Source organism: Procambarus clarkii, chromosome 24 (assembly GCF_040958095.1).
Source record: "Procambarus clarkii isolate CNS0578487 chromosome 24, FALCON_Pclarkii_2.0, whole genome shotgun sequence".
Lineage (NCBI taxonomy): Eukaryota > Metazoa > Arthropoda > Malacostraca > Decapoda > Cambaridae > Procambarus > Procambarus clarkii.
In genome coordinates, this window is record NC_091173.1 from 6159312 (window position 1) to 6173990 (window position 14679).

The following is a 14679-nucleotide window of genomic DNA, read 5'->3' on the forward strand; positions in this document are numbered from 1 at the left end:
TAGAACATGACGAGCCTTGTAGAACATGACGAGTCTTGTAGAACATGACGAGCCTTGTAGAACATGACGGGCCTTGCAGAACATGACGGGCCTTGTAGAACATGACGGGCCTTGTAGAACATGACGGGCCTTTAGAGCATGACGAGTCTTGTAGAACATGACGAGTCTTGTAGAACATGACGAGTCTTGTAGAACATGACGAGTCTTGTAGAACATGACGAGTCTTGTAGAACATGACGAGTCTTGTAGAACATGACGGGCCTGTAGAACATGACGGGCCTGTAGGACATGACAAGTCTTGTAGAACATGACGAGTCTTGTAGAGCATGACGAGTCTTGTAGAGCATGACGAGTCTTGTAGAACATGACGAGTCTTGTAGAACATGACGAGTCTTGTAGAGCATGACGAGTCTTGTAGAACATGACGAGTCTTGTAGAACATGACGAGTCTTGTAGAACATGACGAGTCTTGTAGAACATGACGAGTCTTGTAGAACATGACGAGTCTTGTAGAACATGACGGGCCTGTAGAACATGACGGGCCTTGTAGAGCATGACGGGCCTTGTAGAGCATGACAGGCCTTGTAGAACATGTCGGGCCTTGTAGAACATGACGGCCTGTAGAGCATGACGGGCCTGTAGAACATGACGGGCCTGTAGAACATGACGGGCCTTGTAGACCATGACGGGCTTGTAGAGCATGACGGCCTGTAGAACATGACGGGCCTGTAGAACATGACGGGCCTGTAGAGCATGACGGGCTGTTACGAACCCGGATCCAGCGTTCGAGCACGGAGCAGTGACCACAGCGCCATCTGTGGGTCAGCTCCCGAAACCCCCGCCAAACGGACGACGACACCTGGTGAGGACAAGGTGTACCAGCCACAAGGGCCAGTTTCCAGTCCTGTGCAGCTCACAACACAGCCGCTCCTGACCTCTGGTGAGGTGGTGCTCCGACGACAGCGCCATTTATGGACTGGATACGTCAGGTGTTTGTGCCCGAGCCCGTAAGTGAGGTGTCTTAGTGTCCCAGTTATTGATGACGTGTCTGGTTTACAGAGTCGACCTGGGACCGCTGCGTTGAAGGTTGAGTCAGTCTACCCGAGGCAGCCAGTCTCCATACCTTGAACCTTGCTGCAGCTGTTGTGACGTCGTCCCCCCGGAAGAACACCGTGGTGTGTTAGCCTGCCAGTGGAGTGGCAGTAAAAGGATTTACCCGGGACCGACTGTTGGAGACGATCATCCACTGGGGTATTGAGGACAGGAGGGTGATTTGTGATATCACACGAGACTCCTGTCTAGGGCGTACCCCTTATATCGTTCGTGGAGTGGCCGTACCAGCCTTGGTGGCTCAGAACCTGCCAGCAGACCAGCTGGACGTGTGGTTGACGGCCTCCACGACGGTGCCCCCAGTGGACCTGTGTTTTGGCTGACCTGTGGCCAGGGTAGGCTCAACTTCTTTGGATATTTCGTTGTGTGGCCACGAAGAAGCACCAAGGACTCGGCACCGAGAGTTGTGGCACCAGCGTCTTCAGCAGAAGACAACGATTATGGATTAATCCCCTTGTGTAGTGTTAATACCCCCCCCTTGTGTAACCGTTTTATATATTATTTATTGGTGACGGACATTATATTATATTAAGTTTTTGCCTTTATTTCCCTTCCCCTTTAAGTTACTTGCGTCACGGATCGCATCCCTTGAAAGCCACTGCTGGCTTGGGGTCGGATATAACTTCCTCTAACAACATCAGAGTAAGGACCCCGTTGCGTCCCGAGAGGGCCGTAACACGGGCCTTGTAGAGATGACGGGCCTTGTAGAGCATGACGGGCCTTGTAGAACATGACGGCCTGTAGAGCATGACGGGCCTTGTAGAGCATGACGGGCCTGTAGAGCATGACGGGCCTGTAGAGCATGACGGGCCTTGTAGAACATGACGGGCCTGTAGAACATGACTGGCCTTGTAGAACATGACGAGTCTTGTAGAACATGACGGGCCTTGTAGAACATGACGGGCCTTGTAGAACATGACGGGCCTTGTAGAACATGACGGGCCTTGTAGAACATGACGGGCCTTGTAGAACATGACGGGCCTTGTAGAGAATGACGGGCCTTGTAGAACATGACGGGCCTTGTAGAGCATGACGGGTCTTGTAGAGCATGACGGGCCTTGTAGAACATGACGGGCCTTGCAGAGCATGACGGGCCTTGTAGAACATGACGGGCCTTGTAGAGCATGACGGGCCTTGTAGAACATGACGGGCCTGTAGAACATGATGGGCCTTGTAGAACATGTCGGCCTTGTAGAACATGACGGGCCTTGTAGAACATGACGGGCCTTGTAGAACATGACGGGCCTTGTAGAACATGACGGGCCTTGTAGAACATGACGGGCCTTGTAGAACATGACGGCCTGTAGAACATGACGAGCCCTTAAAGCATGATATGTGCAGCATCCTCACGAGAAGGGAACTTCTGCATTCTCTGGGAAATAGAATGAGATCATCGTCGTGGGAAGATTGATTGTTGCCCCAGGAGGCGGCTAATTTATTGTGCACCCCATACTCATCCTGTGAGCGGTAGTGCAAAAGCATTACACAGGGCTCAAAAGGTCTTTACCAGACCTCATCTTAGATTATTACATAAACAATTTTCATCTATCCTTCATTCCTTATAATTACATGTCAGCTAGTTACAGAGATTGTTCTATTTCAAGAGCTATATATTTGAAGCCTCCTCTTGGGAAGGTAACTGTAGCCTCCTCTTGGGAAGGTAACTGTAGCCTCCTCTTGGGAAGGTAACTGTAGCCTCCTCTAGGGAAGGTAACTGTAGCCTCCTCTTGGGAAGGTAACTGTAGCCTCCTCCTGGGAAGGTAACTGTAGCCTCCTCTTGGGAAGGTAACTGTAACATCCTCTTGGGAAATTAACTGTAGCCTCCTCTTGGGAAATTAACTGTAGCCTCCTCTTGGGAAGGTAACTGAAACATCCTCCTGGGAAGGTAACTGTAGCCTCCTCTTGGGAAGGTAACTGTAACATCCTCTTGGGAAGGTAACTGTAACATCCTCTTGGGAAGGTAACTGTAACATCCTCCTGGGAAGGTAACTGTAACATCCTCTTGGGAAGGTAACTGTAGCCTCCTCTTGGGAAGGTAACTGTAACATCCTCTTGGGAAGGTAACTGTAACATCCTCTTGGGAAGGTAACTGTAACATCCTCCTGGGAAGGTAACTGTAGCCTCCTCTTGGGAAGGTAACTGTAACATCCTCTTGGGAAGGTAACTGTAACATCCTCCTGGGAAGGTAACTGTAACATCCTCCTGGGAAGGTAACTGTAGCCTCCTCTTGGGAAGGTAACTGTAACATCCTCTTGGGAAGGTAACTGTAACATCCTCCTGGGAAGGTAACTGTAGCCTCCTCTTGGGAAGGTAACTGTAGCCTCCTCTTGGGAAGGTAACTGTAACATCCTCCTGGGAAGGTAACTGTAACATCCTCTTGGGAAGGTAACTGTAACATCCTCCTGGGAAGGTAACTGTAACATCCTCTTGGGAAGGTAACTGTAACATCCTCCTGGGAAGGTAACTGTAACATCCTCTTGGGAAGGTAACTGTAACATCCTCCTGGGAAGGTAACTGTAACATCCTCTTGGGAAGGTAACTGTAACATCCTCCTGGGAAGGTAACTGTAACATCCTCCTGGGAAGGTAACTGTAACATCCTCCTGGGAAGGTAACTGTAACATCCTCCTGGGAAGGTAACTGTAGCCTCCTCTTGGGAAGGTAACTGTAACATCCTCCTGGGAAGGTAACTGTAACATCTTCTTGGGAAGGTAACTGTAACATCCTCTTGGGAAGGTAACTGTAACATCCTCCTGGGAAGGTAACTGTAGCCTCCTCTTGGGAAGGTAACTGTAGCCTCCTCTTGGGAAGGTAACTGTAACATCCTCCTGGGAAGGTAACTGTAGCGTCCCTCATTGGAAGGGAACTACAGAACTGCACCATCCTCACTGTTAAGAAATGTTTCTAAGAAATTACTTTTTAGAAGGCGCTGAAAAACTAAAATGCAGATGAAAAAATTTGTGGCGACGCGATGATGAAGTCGGAGATCAAAGTGTAGCACTGAGCTTCTTGAAACATGTGAGAGAGAGGAAGTGAGGGGGAGAGAGAGGGAGGAAGCGAGAGATAGTGAGGGGGAAGAGAGAGGGAGGGAGCGAGAGATAGTGAGGGGGAAGAGAGAGGGAGGGAGCGAGAGATAGTGAGGGGGAAGAGAGAGAGAGAGGGACGGAGGGAGCGAGAGATAGTGAGGGGGAGAGGGAGGGAGGAAGCGAGAGATAGTGAGGGGGAAGAGAGAGAGAGAGGGACGGAGGGAGCGAGAGATAGTATTGGGGAGAGGGAGGGAGGAAGCGAGAGATAGTGAGGGGGAAGAGAGAGAGAGAGGGACGGAGGGAGCGAGAGATAGTGAGGGGAAGAGGGAGGGAGGGACAGAGAGGGAAGGTGGAGGATGAAGGGAGATATCAAGGATAGATAAAGGAGTGAAGGAGTGGGTATAACTTCTGCACTAGTGGATGACACTCTGGAATATACAACTCTTCACCATCTAGTTACGAAAACTGTACTTTAATTTCTGCTCGGTTAAACTCTTGCTTGTTAATCCTTGTTGCATATGTCAACGGATCTGTACCAACAGATACGTTGTTGTTGGTACCAACGCATCTACCAGCCCATCCTACTGTACCAACAGATACGTTGTTGTTGGTACCAACGCATCTACCAGCCCATCCTACTGTGTTGGTAGTACTGATAGTAACGATGAGGACCATAGTATATATACTAACGTACAACGAAATTAGAAAGTTGAAATCTGAGCTATTGAGTTGCACAAACCAGAAAACTTTTTTACTTGAGTTGCAAAGATAAACTAACCTAACCTTTGTAGGCCTCATACACGATATCTTAGGCCTAATATAGTTCATATGTGGTATATTAGGCCTAGGAATATTTAAGTTTGTTTTTTAGCTTCATTTTATTTTTAAGAATTCGTTACTAATCAGTATACTACTATCGAAGAGCTAAGTGCGTACGAATTCGTGTAAATATGTCATCAATACGTTGATGACACATTTACATGTTGGAAATATAAAATAAAAGTATTGTATATACAATACACAAATAAAAAATATAGTATTGTATTGCATATTTGTGATAGGAAATCTCCTACACCTCCCCCCCCCCTAGACTGCTTATTCGTACCTCCTTACTTCCTGTACACCTAGCCCTGACTAACCCCTCACCTAGCCCTGACTCACCCCTCACCTAGCCCTGACTCACCCCTCACCTAGCCCTGACTCACCCCTCACCTAGCCCTGACTCACCCCTCGCCTAGCCCTGACTCACCCCTCACCTAGCCCTGACTCACCCCTCACCTAGCCCTGACTAACCCCTCACCTAGCCCTGACTCACCCCTCACCTAGCCCTGACTCACCCCTCACCTAGCCCTGACTCACCCCTCACCTAGCCCTGACTCACCCCTCACCTAGCCATGACTCACCCCTCACCTAGCCCTGACTCACCCCTCACCTAGCCCTGACTCACCCCTCGCCTAGCCCTGACTCACCCCTCACCTAGCCCTGACTCACCCCTCACCTAGCCCTGGCTCACCCCTCACCTAGCCCTGACTCACCCCTCGCCTAGCCCTGACTCACCCCTCGCCTAGCCCTGACTCACCCCTCGCCTAGCCCTGACTCACCCCTCACCTAGCCCTGACTCACCCCTCACCTAGCTCTGACTCACCCCTCACCTAGCCCTGACTCACCCCTCACCTAGCCCTGACTCACCCCTCACCTAGCCCTGACTCACCCCTCACCTAGCCCTGACTCACCCCTCACCTAGCCCTGACTCACCCCTCACCTAGCCCTGACTCACCCCTCACCTAGCCCTGACTCACCCCTCACCTAGCCCTGACTCACCCCTCGCCTAGCCCTGACTCACCCCTCGCCTAGCCCTGACTCACCCCTCGCCTAGCCCTGACTCACCCCTCACCTAGCCCTGACTCACCCCTCACCTAGCCCTGACTCACCCCTCACCTAGCCCTGACTCACCCCTCACCTAGCCCTGACTCACCCCTCACCTAGCCCTGACTCACCCCTCACCTAGCCCTGACTCACCCCTCGCCTAGCCCTGACTCACCCCTCGCCTAGCCCTGACTCACCCCTCGCCTAGCCCTGACTCACCCCTCGCCTAGCCCTGACTCACCCCTCGCCTAGCCCTGACTCACCCCTCGCCTAGCCCTGACTCACCCCTCGCCTAGCCCTGACTCACCCCTCACCTAGCCCTGACTCACCCCTCGCCTAGCCCTGACTCACCCCTCACCTAGCCCTGACTCACCCCTCACCTAGCCCTGACTCACCCCACGCCTAGCCCTGACTCACCCCTCACCTAGCCCTGACTCACCCCTCACCTAGCCCTGACTCACCCCTCACCTAGCCCTGACTCACCCCTCACCTAGCCCTGACTCACCCCTCACCTAGCCCTGACTCACCCCTCGCCTAGCCCTGACTCACCCCTCACCTAGCCCTGACTCACCCCTCGCCTAGCCCTGACTCACCCCTCGCCTAGCCCTGACTCACCCCTCGCCTAGCCCTGACTCACCCCTCGCCTAGCCCTGACTCACCCCTCACCTAGCCCTGACTCACCCCTCGCCTAGCCCTGACTCACCCCTCACCTAGCCCTGACTCACCCCTCACCTAGCCCTGACTCACCCCTCGCCTAGCCCTGACTCACCCCTCACCTAGCCCTGACTCACCCCTCGCCTAGCCCTGACTCACCCCTCACCTAGCCCTGACTCACCCCTCACCTAGCCCTGACTCACCCCTCACCTAGCCCTGACTCACCCCTCACCTAGCCCTGACTCATCCCTCACCTAGCCCTGACTCACCCCTCACCTAGCCCTGACTCACCCCTCACCTAGCCCTGACTCACCCCTCGCCTAGCCCTGACTCACCCCTCACCTAGCCCTGACTCACCCCTCGCCTAGCCCTGACTCACCCCTCGCCTAGCCCTGACTCACCCCTCGCCTAGCCCTGACTCACCCCTCGCCTAGCCCTGACTCACCCCTCGCCTAGCCCTGACTCACCCCTCGCCTAGCCCTGACTCACCCCTCGCCTAGCTCTGACTCACCCCTCACCTAGCCCTGACTCACCCCTCGCCTAGCCCTGACTCACCCCTCACCTAGCCCTGACTCACCCCTCACCTAGCCCTGACTCACCCCTCACCTAGCCCTGACTCACCCCTCGCCTACCCCTGACTCACCCCTCGCCTAGCCCTGACTCACCCCTCGCCTAGCCCTGACTCACCCCTCACCTAGCCCTGACTCACCCCTCACCTAGCCCTGACTCACCCCTCACCTAGCCCTGACTCACCCCTCGCCTACCCCTGACTCACCCCACACCTAGCCCTGACTCATCCCTCGCCTACCCCTGACTCACCCCTCGCCTAGCCCTGACTCACCCCTCACCTAGCCCTGACTCACCCCTCACCTAGCCCTGACTCACCCCTCACCTAGCCCTGACTCACCCCTCGCCTAGCCCTGACTCACCCCTCGCCTAGCCCTGACTCACCCCTCGCCTAGCCCTGACTCACCCCTCACCTAGCCCTGACTCACCCCTCGCCTAGCCCTGACTCACCCCTCACCTAGCCCTGACTCACCCCTCGCCTAGCCCTGACTCACCCCTCGCCTAGCCCTGACTCACCCCTCGCCTAGCCCTGACTCACCCCTCGCCTAGCCCGCCTGCCTCTTCATATCATCGTTCATCACCCGTGTTAATCACCCTTCCCTCTCGGTGTAATTTAAACTGTACCTGTCCCGTCCCTTTATTGAAACACACCTATTGCTCTCCGCCCTCATGCCTTCCTTACTCTGTCTCTCTCCTCCCGTCTTCCCTGTCTCTCCTTCTCCCTCTCTGGAGAAGGGAGGAGGAGAGACACTCACACTCCCTTGCTGTCTCCCCCCTCCCCCCCTGCCCAACCACCTCGGCTGGACGGTAGAGCGATGGTCTCGCTTCATGCAGGTCGCCGTTCAACCCCCACCGACCAAGTGGCTGGGCACCATTCCTTCCCCCTTCCCATCCCAAATCCTTATCCTGACACCCTTCCTAGTGCTATATAGTCGTAATGGCTTTGCCCTTTTCCCTTATAATTCCCCCCCCCCCATCTAATAGTACATTATATCTGACCTTTTGATTTCAATTTTCAGACTAGCGAGGCGAGGCGTCCAGACGAGTCCGTGAGAGGTGTTTACCAGCCGGCATGAGGGCGGCCGCCTGTGTCCACCTCCGTGTCTCCCTGCTCTTCCTCCTTACCTGCCTAGCATCTGTGCCTAGGTCATGTTTGTCCTGCCTGCATGTCCTGCCTGCATGTCCCGCATGCATGTCCTGCCTGCATGTCCTGCCTGCATGCCCAGCCTGCATGTCCTGCCTGCATGTCCTGCCTGCATGCCCTGCCTGCATGCCCTGCCTGCATGCCCTGCCTGCATGTCCTGCCTGCATGTCCTGCCTGCATGTCCTGCCTGCGCACCCTGCCTGCATGTCCTGCCTGCGCGCCCTGCCTGCATGCCCTGCCTGCATGTCCTGCCTGCATGTCCTGCCTGCGCGCCCTGCCTGCGCGCCCTGCCTGCATGTCCTGCCTGCGCGCCCTGCCTGCATGTCCTGCCTGCATGTCCTGCCTGCATGTCCTGCCTGCATGTCCTGCCTGCGCGCCCTGCCTGCCTGCCCTGCCTGCATGTCCTGCCTGCATGTCCTGCCTGCATGTCCTGCCTGCATGTCCTGCCTGCATGTCCTGCCTGCGCGCCCTGCCTGCGCGCCCTGCCTGCATGTCCTGCCTGCGCGCCCTGCCTGCATGTCCTGCCTGCGCGCCCTGCCTGCATGTCCTGCCTGCATGTCCTGCCTGCGCGCCCTGCCTGCATGTCCTGCCTGCATGTCCTGCCTGCGCGCCCTGCCTGCGCGCCCTGCCTGCATGTCCTGCCTGCGCGCCCTGCCTGCATGTCCTGCCTGCATGTCCTGCCTGCATGTCCTGCCTGCATGTCCTGCCTGCGCACCCTGCCTGCATGCCCTGCCTGCATGTCCTGCCTGCATGCCCTGCCTGCATGTCCTGCCTGCGCGCCCTGCCTGCATGCCCTGCCTGCATGTCCTGCCTGCATGTCCTGCCTGCGCTCCCTGCCTGCATGCCCTGCCTGCATGTCCTGCCTGCATGTCCAGCCTGCATGTCCTGCCTGCATGTCCTGCCTGCGCTCCCTGCCTGCATGTCCTGCCTGCATGTCCTGCCTGCATGCCCTGCCTGCATGTCCTGCCTGCATGTCCTGCCTGCATGTCCTGCCTGCGCGCCCTGCCTGCATGTCCTGCCTGCATGCCCTGCCTGCATGTCCTGCCTGCATGCCCTGCCTGCATGTCCTGCCTGCATGTCCTGCCTGCATGTCCTGCCTGCATGTCCTGCCTGCATGCCCTGCCTGCATGTCCTGCCTGCATGTCCTGCCTGCATGTCCTGCCTGCATGCCCTGCCTGCATGTCCTGCCTGCATGTCCTGCCTGCATGCCCTGCCTGCATGTCCTGCCTGCATGTCCTGCCTGCATGTCCTGCCTGCATGTCCTGCCTGCGCGCCCTGCCTGCATGTCCTCCCTGCATGTCCTGCCTGCATGCCCTGCCTGCATGTCCTGCCTGCATGTCCTGCCTGCATGTCCTGCCTGCATGTCCTGCCTGCATGCCCTGCCTGCATGTCCTGCCTGCATGTCCTGCCTGCATGCCCTGCCTGCATGTCCTGCCTGCATGTCCTGCCTGCATGTCCTGCCTGCGCGCCCTGCCTGCATGTCCTCCCTGCATGTCCTGCCTGCATGTCCTGCCTGCATGCCTTGCCTGCATGTCCTGCCTGCATGTCCTGCCTGCATGTCCTGCCTGCATGTCCTGCCTGCATGCCCTGCCTGCATGCCCTGCCTGCATGTCCTGCCTGCATGCCCTGCCTGCATGCCCTGCCTGCATGCCCTGCCTGCATGTCCTGCCTGCGCGCCCTGCCTGCATGTCCTGCCTGCATGTCCTGCCTGCATGCCCTGCCTGCATGTCCTGCCTGCATGTCCTGCCTGCATGCCCTGCCTGCATGTCCTGCCTGCATGCCCTGCCTGCATGCCCTGCCTGCATGCCCTGCCTGCATGTCCTGCCTGCATGTCCTGCCTGCGCGCCCTGCCTGCATGTCCTGCCTGCGCGCCCTGCCTGCATGTCCTCCCTGCATGTCCTGCCTGCATGTCCTGCCTGCATGTCCTGCCTGCATGTCCTGCCTGCATGCCCTGCCTGCATGTCCTGCCTGCATGCCCTGCCTGCATGCCCTGCCTGCATGTCCTGCCTGCATGTCCTGCCTGCATGCCCTGCCTGCATGTCCTGCCTGCATGTCCTGCCTGCATGTCCTGCCTGCATGTCCTGTCTGCGCGCCCTGCCTGCATGTCCTCCCTGCATGTCCTGCCTGCATGTCCTGCCTGCATGCCCTGCCTGCATGTCCTGCCTGCATGCCCTGCCTGCATGTCCTGCCTGCATGCCCTGCCTGCATGCCCTGCCTGCATGCCCTGCCTGCATGCCCTGCCTGCATGTCCTGCCTGCATGTCCTGCCTGCATGCCCTGCCTGCATGTCCTGCCTGCATGTCCTGCCTGCGCGCCCTGCCTGCATGCCCTGCCTGCATGTCCTGCCTGCATGTCCTGCCTGCGCGCCCTGCCTGCATGTCCTCCCTGCATGTCCTGCCTGCATGTCCTGCCTGCGCGCCCTGCCTGCATGTCCTCCCTGCATGCCCTGCCTGCATGTCCTGCCTGCATGCCCTGCCTGCATGTCCTGCCTGCATGCCCTGCCTGCATGTCCTGCCTGCATGCCCTGCCTGCATGTCCTGCCTGCATGCCCTGCCTGCATGTCCTGCCTGCATGCCCTGCCTGCATGTCCTGCCTGCGCTCCCTGCCTGCATGCCCTGCCTGCATGTCCTGCCTGCGCGCCCTGCCTGCATGTCCTGCCTGCATGTCCTGCCTGCATGTCCTGCCTGCATGTCCTGCCTGCATGTCCTGCCTGCGCGCCCTGCCTGCATGTCCTGCCTGCATGTCCTGCCTGCGCGCCCTGCCTGCATGTCCTGCCTGCATGTCCTGCCTGCATGTCCTGCCTGCATGTCCTGCCTGCGCGCCCTGCCTGCATGTCCTGCCTGCATGTCCTGCCTGCGCGCCCTGCCTGCATGTCCTGCCTGCATGTCCTCCCTGCATGTCCTGCCTGCGCGCCCTGCCTGCATGTCCTCCCTGCATGTCCTGCCTGCGCGCCCTGCCTGCATGTCCTCTCTGCATGTCCTGCCTGCGCGCCCTGCCTGCATGTCCTCCCTGCATGTCCTGCCTGCGCGCCCTGCCTGCGCGCCCTGCCTGCATGTCCTGCCTGCACGCCCTACAAAATCACCCTGATATAACTGTCCTAGCTGCTTGTTTTGACATGTCTTATCTAACCATCTTTCTTGACACACGTTCCTTAGCCCCGTAGTAAACAAAAATCCTGCAATATATGACCTGCTCTATCAGTATACATCCTGTCTGTCTGACTTGGATGTCTGTTTGTGATTACCAATGGGGAGGCGAAGCATCTGCTAGATCTGGATGTGACAAAGGCTATAGGCCTGGATGGAATATCGCCATGGATACTAAAGGTAGGAGCAGGAGCTCTGTGCCTGCCCCTATTTATGGTGTGCAACCACTGGTAACAGGTGAACTGCCAAAAGTTTCAAAGACAACCAGTGTAGTTCCAATATACAGGAAGGGTGATAGACAGGAGGCACTGAACTACAGGCCAGTATCCCTAACTTGCATACCATGCAAGATGATGGAGAAGATTGTGCGAAAAAACTAGTGGAACATCTGAAGCGAAAAAAACTTTGTAACATAAGAGCAGCATAGGTTTAGGGATGGCAGGTCCTGCCTCACAGGATTAATTGAATTCTACGACCAGGCAACACAAATAAGGCAAGATAGAGAGGGCTGGGCACACTGCATATTTTTGGATTGCCAAAAAGCCTTTGACTCAGTACCACATAGGAGACTAGTGTACAAGCTGGAGATGCAGGTGGAAGTGAAAGGGAAGGTACTCCACTGGATAAGGGAGCACCTAAGCAACAGGAGACAACGAGTCACTGTGTGGGGTGGGGGGGGTGAGGTCTCAGATTGGCGAGACGTCACCAGTGGGGTCCTGCAGGGTTCAGTGCTTGGACCTATATTGTTTCTGATATATGTAAACGATCTCCCAGAGGGTATAGAATCGTTCCTCTCAGTGTTTGCTGATGATGCAAAAGATTATGAGGAGGATTATGACAGAGGAAGATAGTATGAGGCTACAAGATGACCTAGACAAACTGAAAGAATGGTCCAACAAATGGCTACTACCGTTCAACCCGAGTAAATGTAAGGTAATGAAACTAGGCGATGGAAACAGGTCAGACATAGGATACCGAATGGGAGAAGACGTCCTTCGTGAAACGGACAGAGAGAAAGATCTAGGAGATGATATCACACCAAATCTGTCTCCTGAAGCCCACATAAAAAGAATAACATCTACGGCGTATGCAAGGCTGGCTAACATCAGAACTGCTTTCAGAAACCTGTGTAAGGAATCATTTAGAACCTTGTATACCACATATATAAGACCAATCCTAGAGTATGCGGCCCCAGCATGGAGCCCGTACCTTGTCAAGCACAAGACGAATCTTGAAAAAGTTCAGAGGAATGCCACTAGCTTGGTTCCAGCACTAAGAGGCCTGAGTTACGAGGAAAGTCTGCGAGAAATGCACCTTACTACACTGGAAGACAGAAGAGTAAGGGGAGACATGATCACTACCTACAAAATTCTCAGAGGAATTGACAAGGTAGATAAGTATAAACTGTTTAACACAGGTGGTACGCAAAAGGGCACACAGGTGGAAGCTGAGTACCCAAATGAGCCACGGGGACGTTAGAAAGAACTTTTTCAGTGTCAGGATAGTTAACAGGTGGAATGCATTAGGCAGTGATGTGGTGGAGGCTGACTCCATACACAGTTTCAAATGTAGATATGATAGAGCCCAATAGGCCCAGGAATCTGTACACCTGTTGATTGACAGTTGAGAGGCGGGACCAAAGAGCCAGAGCTCAAACCCAGAACAACTAGGAGAGTACACAGTTGGGGCCTCTCCGCTGAGTGAACAGCGCTCGGGAGTCGTAGTCCTAAGGGTCCGGGTTCCATTCCCGGCCGAGGCGGAAAAAATTGGCTGGCTATCTAAAGGATATCACTAGCGGCATATGCTAGAGTGGCCAACATAAGAACTGCTCTAGAAATTTATGCAAGGAATCGTTCAAAACCTAGTATACCACTTATGTCATACCAGTTCTGGAGCTCCAGCCTGAGGTACATACCTTGTTAAACACAAGACAAAGTTAGAGTAGATTCAAAGGTATTCCACCAGACTAGTCCCAGAACTGAGAGGTATCAGAACGCAGAAGTTACTCATAGGTATCTGAGTTACGAGGAAAGGGTATGGGAACTAAACCTCACGTCCCTGAAAGACAGAAGAGCTAGGGAAGACATGATCAATACCTACAAAATTCTCAGAGGAATTGATAGGGTAGACAAAGTCAAACTATTTAGCATAGGTGAAATACGAACAAGGAGACAGGCGTAAACTGAGTACATAAATGAGCCACAGAGACATTAAAAAGAATATTTTTAGTGTCAGGATAGTCAACAAATAGAATGCATTAGGCAGTGATGTGGTGGAGGCTGACTCCATACACAGTTTCAAATGAAGATGTGATAGAGCGCAATAGGCCCAGGAATCTGTACACCAGTTGATTGACAGTTGAGAGGCGGGACCAAAGAGCCAAAGCTCAACCTCCACAAGCATAACCAGCTGAGTACATACACACACACTTAAGGGAGCCTCGTGGCTGAATAGACAGCGCTCTGGGGTCGTAGTCCAAAGGGTCCGGGTTCGATTCCCGTCCGAGGCAGAAACAAATGGGCAGAGTTTTTTTCACCCTGATGAACCTGTTCACCTACCAGTAAATAGGTACTTGGGAGTTAGACAGCTGCTACGGACTGCTTCCCGGGGATGAGTGTGCGTGTGTTAGAAATGTATGTAGTAGAATCATAGAGGAAATGTTGATTGGTTCGGGAGGATGGTCCAAGAGCTAATAGCTGGATTCTGCACGCACTTTAGCGTGTGTAAATACACGCACACACTTTCCGATGACAGCTTTGACCGTTCGTTATTAGTGGTGAGGTTGGGCCGAGTGTCAGTGAGGGTAGAGTGAACCACGGGACGGACAGAAGGTGAGGGTGAGGGTGAGGGTGAGGGGTTTAGAGGGAAAAATGGATGGTGCGGGGAAGGGTAAGCGTGAGGGAGGGAGGGAGAGACGACAGGATATCTATCAGATCTAATTTTGCTTTACTGGGTTAGTTTTGCTGGGCGATAAGCGGCTGGATATTGGCAGCTATACTGGAACATCCCTTTGCCCCAGGGTAGCCTGACCCATATGTAGCCTGACCCCAGGGTAGTCTGACCCCAAGATAGCTTGACCCATAAGTGTTGGGATCGAACTATCGAAAACCCAACACATTTAAATAGGTTAGTTCTGTAATTGCTTTTGTTATTCTTTGTTAGCCATAT